The sequence below is a fragment of the Rana temporaria genome, chromosome 1, assembly GCF_905171775.1.
Source record: "Rana temporaria chromosome 1, aRanTem1.1, whole genome shotgun sequence".
NCBI classification, from domain to species: Eukaryota; Metazoa; Chordata; class Amphibia; order Anura; family Ranidae; genus Rana; species Rana temporaria.
In genome coordinates, this window is record NC_053489.1 from 439,668,529 (window position 1) to 439,675,372 (window position 6,844).

Below are 6,844 nucleotides of genomic sequence, written 5' to 3' on the forward strand. Positions count from 1 at the left end.
AACAATGGGGTGGATTTACTAACAGCAAATGGACGGTGCACTTTGCATTAACAGTTGCACTCTTTTTCCCCAGGGCTTAGTGAATGTGTTAAAGCTCTGCTGATTTCCATAGCGTCCAATCATGTGCAAGCAAAATGCTTTTTTTTTTTATTATTCATGCACCTGATTGGGGATTCTTTACAGGGTCAAGCTTTAAAACAAAGTATTGCAACTTCCCTAATGCCGTGTACACACGACCGTTTTTCAAAGATGTTAAAAAATGTAAAAAAAATGTTTAATGTCCTTAAAAACGATCGTGTGTAGGCTCCAGAGCATTTTTCACGACATAAAAAATGGGCATTAAAAATTTAGAACATGCTGTAAATTTTCACGTTTTTTAACGTCTGAAAAAATTGTTGTGTGTGGGCTTTAATGGCGTGAAAAAAACATGCATGCTCAGAAGCAGGGAGCGCTCGTTCTGGTAAAACTAGCGTTCGTAATGGAGATAGCACATTCATCACGCTGTAACAGACTGAAAAGCGCGAATCGTCTCTCACCAAAGTTTTACAAACACGAAATCAGCAAAAGCAGCCCCAAGGGTGGCGCCACCAGAATGGAACTTCCCCTTTATAGTGCCGTTGTACGCCACCGCGCTTTGCTAGAGCATTTTTTTTCCTCACAATGGCGTATAGGCAAGGCCGGCTTAGCAATAATCGGGTTAAAAAAACGTTTTTTCTAGACCATTAAAAACGGTCTAAATGATTGCTTATTTTGCAAAATGACCTGGACAAATATGTTCATACCCCCAGAAAAGGTGATGAAGTGATATTTGAATCGAACATTTTTCTGTAAGTAGTATTGCATGTTTTCAATTTATCTATCTACCATGGAGGAGGCTTGGTTATGTTTTGGGGCTGCTTTGGTGTGCCCGGCACAGTGTATCTTGAATCTGTGGAGGGCACAAAAAAATCTCAAGACTATGAAGGAGCTCTGGAGTAAAACTCACTGCCTGTCTCAATCACAAGTTATGGGTCCAAGTTATAACCCACCCAAAACACACAGCTAAAAACACGCACGAATGTAAAAGAACAGAACATTGAACTATTCTAAAGTGGCTGAAACATGCAGTCTGGAAGCCACCCTTCAAATCTGAGACAGCTGGAGCAAATTGTTTAAAAAGAGTGGGCCAACTCATGAGTTGGCAGATGCAGAGGTCTCATTGAGAGCTACAGAAATCTTTCTTGCAGTGATTGTCGTTAAAGGTTGTGTGGTAAAGTATGAGGTTAAAATAATCTATAAAGTATTTATTTTATTAAAAATGTACAATGAACATTGATGGATGCCAATTACTTTTGGCAGCTTCAAGTTATTGGGTTCCTTTTTTGTGGAAGGGTACCAACAAATGTATCCACGTGTGTAAATCACTTGTAATAGGCCTATGTAGCACGGCAAAAGCAAACCTGAACCGTTCCTATGTAAAATCTCAAAACTCGTAATCTGAATTAAAACACACAACCTCAGAGGTGCTCACATTTACTTTAAGGCCCCGTACACACGGCCGAGAAACTCGACGAGCAAAACACATCGTTTTGCTCGTCGAGTTTCTTGTGAAGCCGCCGAGGATCTCGGCCAAATTTCCTCATTGACTAACGAGGAAATAGAGAACATGTTCTCTATTTGGCACGACGAGATTCTCGTCGGTTTCCTCGGCCGAAAGTGTACACACGGCCGGGTTTCTCGGCAGAATCCAGCTCCGATCGAGTTTCTGGCTGAATTCTGCCGAGAAACTCGGTCGTGTGTACGGGGCCTTAAACATCTTCATCAGCTAAAAATGCAACTGCTTGTTGACTGATGTCCAGAGATTCCTATAACAATCTGAAAGTGGTTCTAATAGGTGCAGTTTTACAAAAAGAAGTACATATATCCATCCCGGTCATTAAGAATAATGGCCATGACCATAAACACTCTAAAAACTGTCCTTTATTTTCTGTAACCAGACTTGGCACTTCACAGCCATAGTGCCCACCAGATATAAAAGCAACACAACAGGCCACGGCAGTGAGAAGGTCGCCATTCCTTTTAACGGTGAGGGGGATGGAGACTTTTTGAAAAAGTGCACCTGGCCTTTATCCAGTAACCTGTTTTTATAGGTAAACAATAACGGGCTTCCATAATGACCTTTATGCACAAAACGAGAATATACCACCTTGAACGAACAACTTTTCTCACATTGTGCATGGTAACTGATGGCTACTAAGTATATTTATCTATTTTCACCCAGCATTCACACAACTTTCACCCACTTTTCACACAAAATTACAGTAGAAATTTTTATTTTTGGGTGAATCTACAGTTTTCCTTTAAAAGGTAAAATTGCTGCTTAATGGTGTCAGATGTGTAATATGTATGCAAACTCATTTAAAGAAACTTGAATTTTTTAAAGATTTGATCCTTGACGTGTATATATTTTCCTTGTTTATTATCAAATAAAATATACTGTAAAAAAAAAATTGTCCTGTGAAATCTTTATGGGAGAATGTGTGCCCTGGTTGAATGGCGAATGGTAGAAGAGGAAAAATAAATGTGCCAATTTCGAACAACATCTACAAACCCTCTTTTATTTGTTTACACGCATTTTAATTTTCAGCAACGTGATGTTCCTGTGGCCACATCCACGATATAGCTGTTAGATTGTTCCAGGAAATGTCCCTGTGACCACATTTCTGGTGCAGCCATATCGCTAAAAATATTTTTGCACCTTCCTACCTCAGAAACAAAGCATATGATATTGCTATACCTTACATATAATGCCAAACAAATGAAGACAACTATTAAAGTGATTGTAAAGTCATTTTTTTCCCTTCAAATAACAAACATGTTATACTTACCTGCTCTGTGTAGTGGTTTTGGACAGAGCAGCTGGGCTCCTCCTCTTCTCGGGTTCCTATTCGATGCTCCTGGCCCCTCCCTCCTGTCGAGTGTCCCCACAGCAAGCGGCTTTCTGTGGGGGCACCCGAGCCGAGTCACAGCGCCCTATTTCCATTCAGACACGGAGCTCATTACCCTAATTGGCTTTGATTGACAGCAGTGGGAGCCAATGGCGCTGCTGCTGTGTCTAAACCAATCAGGAGGGAGAGTCCTGCATGGCCGAGGGAATTGTGGACATTGCTGGAACATGGTTGCCAACCTCCCGCAGTATTTTTTACTGACAAAACATGGACATTTTACTGGCTGAGCAAATTTTTTACTGGCAACCTGAGAAATCACAGAACTCCTATTGAAAACTTAGACATAGGGCCAGATTCACGTACCTGGGGGCATCTTTGTGCGGGCGTAGCGTATCCTATTTACGCTACGCCGCCGCAACTTAGAAAGGCAAGTGCAGTATTCACAAAGCACTTGCTCCGTAAGTTGCGGCGGCGTAGCGTAAATTGGCCGGCGTAAGCCCACCTAATTCAAAGTAGGCTGGTAGGGGGCGTGTTGTATGGAAATGAATCGTGACCCCACGTAAATGACGCGCCTAACGAACGGAGCATGCGCGCGCATGCTCAGTATCACGTCAAATTTTCTCCCTAAGTTACGCCGGCTCAATGCTTAGTCGACGTGAATGTAACCTACGCCCATCCCCATTCACGTACGACTTACGCAAACGACGTAAAATACAACGCTGTTCCGACGTTTCCGATGTCCATATCTTAACATGACTTACCCCTGCTTTATGAGGGGTAAAGTTACGCCGGTCGTACGCCTTACGTAAACAGCGTATATTAATACGCCGGGCGCAAGTACGTTCGTGAATCGGCGTATCTAGCTCATTTGCATATTTATAATGGGAACGCCGAATGTGTCCAGCGTAACTATGCTCCCACGATACGCCGGCGTAGGCAAGTTACGTCGGACGGCTGAAGCCATGTTTTTGGACGTATCTCGCTTTGTGAATCGGTGTAAAGATGCGACGGCGCACATTTGAAATTACGGCGGCGTATCTGGAGATACGCCGGCGTACACTAGTGCGAATCTAGCCTTAAACCAGCCAAGCCTGCAAGTCTCATGCTTGTGATAGTATTTGCTCCAAGCTCCCTGTTTGTATGCCCTGCTCTGCTGTTTGGATTCCCCTGTTTATGACCTTGGATTGGAAATCGGACGATTCTCTGAACTTTGCCTGCCTTTTTGATTATGGATTTGATCCTCACTATTCTGAACTTTGCCTGCCCTGTACCTGGACTGTCATTGAACCACTCTGCCTGTCTACCAACCGCAAGTACCTGTTTGCTGTGCTCAGTTCGCGCCTGCCTTGACATCAGTATTACCAAATCACGTTTCTGTCTTAAGTTAAATAAGCAACTCTTGATGTATTCTTAATATAAATGTTAAAAATACTGCTTTCGTAATCTAAAGTCTCTTGGAGATCACATGGTCTTCAGTTACCAGTCACATTTTGGGTGTTGTAAACAAAATACCCTCAGCTTTTTTTGTCAAAGTAGAGAGACCCTGTCTGGTAGACTTGCAGGGAGATAGTAAATCAGCCAAGCACAGCCGTGATTCAGAAAATCAGAAGCATATTTATAATGGGTAGTGCAATATTCTTGTTAATTCCAGCCAAAATCACCACACTGTGCCTGCGTGTAGTGCCTCCTTTTAAAAAACGCAGAGTGCAGTGAGTAGCGGCTGATGTTCAGCCATGTTTTCATCTCATGTAAGTGCCAAGAGTGCAGTTATGGAGAGGAGAATGTCCCAGTCACATGACTCGAAGGAGGGTCTTATGCTATGCTGATCCTGAGGAGACTGTGTAGGTTAGATCGTAAGGTAACAAATCTAAACCCAAAATGTATTATATTGCGGTTTACCGCTTGAATAGTTTTATTTATAATCACTGTAGTAGGCACTGCTGCTGTGCCAAGTGGCAAGGCTGAGATGGAGATTCACTGCCTGTCTCCAAAAACAGTGCTGTTTGAAGATAGGAATTGTGGCGTTTCAGTGCAGAGAGCAAGCATTAAAGAACTTTATTAATGCATTTAAAGCATGAACAAAAAAGCAAAGTGGTTCTGAAGGCGAAAGCTTTTTTACCTTTATGTCCCTTACACACAGGACAGGATCCATTGCAGTTCACCAGCTCAGCAGGGAATCTGTCCCCTGACCCCCGCTGAGCAGGCGGATGTTTGGTCCGTGTCTGCTCAGCTAATGCAGAGCGGACACAGTTTGCTTTACTCTATGGGCAGTTGGATGCAAACAGACTGCCTAATCGTTTCCGGCTGCCTGCCATTTGATCCGCCAGATGGATAGGGAACATTTTTAGCAGATAGGATTGAGGCCCGTACACACGATCTGATTTTCAGACAAGAATTGTGTGATGGCAGGCTGTTGTTGGAAAATTCGACCGTTTGTACGCTCCACCGGACAATTGTTGTCGGATTTTCCACCAACAAATGTTGGATAGCAAGCTTTAAAATTTTCTGACAACAAATGTGTGATGAAGGATTATCCGATCGCGTGAACAGATGTCCTTCGGACACGCATGCCCAGAAGAACGTTAGCAGAAGTTGCCCAAAGGGGGGGCGCTAAAGAGCTGAAAAAACATGTTGTTTTGTGTTTTTTGGCCAACAATTGTGTGCCGTTTGTATGCAAGACAAATTCCTGGCCAACGTCCTTCGGACAAAAGTCCGTAAAAAATCTGATCGTGTGTACCAGGCTTAAGACCGTAGTTGTTGGGTGTCAATGGACACAAGTCTGTCAACACCCGCTGCTCCATACTGGAGACTGGAGGGTCTGTCAGTGTGCAAGGGGCCTAATGCATTCCCTGCATTAAGGTAAAAAAACTTTCAAAAGCAAGTTCCCTCTGCCCCCCCCCCCCGCCCCCATAAACACCTACCTGAGTTTTCTCTTGATCCAGCGCTATCTTGTCAGCTGCAGCTCTTCTCCCCTCTCTTCTCACCAGTGGAGCCTGCTGCTGTCGATCCACTCCAGGAGAGAGTGGGGGTGGGGCCAAGCCACGATGTGTGTGTCTATGAACGCACACAGCCTGACTCAAAAGCATGCCCGCACAAGTGTCCCCATAGCAAATGTCTTGCTATGGGGAACCTCAAGGAGAAGAGGAAGGTGCCGGTGGGAGACACAAGAAGAAGAGATAAGGTACTGCTCTGTGCAACACCATTGCACATATCAGGTAAGTATAAACCTCTTTTTTCAAAAGACTCTTGGGGATCTACAAAAGGATTGTATGAGTTCAAGTCCAATTCACTATTTTATTAATACTTTTAATCTTAATTTAACTTAATGAAAGTAAAGGTATTAAACTTAATACAAAGGGATAGCGGAAGACTTTATTTATAACTTGGATTAAAAAAAAAACATATTATTTAAAAAAATGTAGGTGTCTAATAGTATCACTAAATTCCGTCAGTTTTTATAAACACTCATACTCATGTACTGAACCTTATAATCTGCTGTTCAAACTATAGTCAGTCTGAAAGTGTACTAAATCAGCAGAAAAACACAGCTAATTGGTGTTTTTTGAATAAATCAAAAGTGTTTATGCTCAGTCAAGAATAAAGAATTCAAGAAAAAGTAAATTTTAGATGATGAGGGTTTATTTCAAAATCAACCTACCTCTGTTCTAATAATCCAAATAAGCAGCTTTACTATCCAAAATGGATAACAGGGAACCTTTAGCACAATATAATTGGAGTAGTACTTTAGATACAATGAAAACACAGCTAATTAATGGTTGAGGAAACACATGTTTATGACTGGAAGAAGAGTCAGAAGACATTGGTAATTGGAACAAAATTGTTGTTTGGGGAATTTTTTAATCCAAAGTTTGAAGATATGAATAAATATAAGGGCTCTATCACATGGAACAGGATCT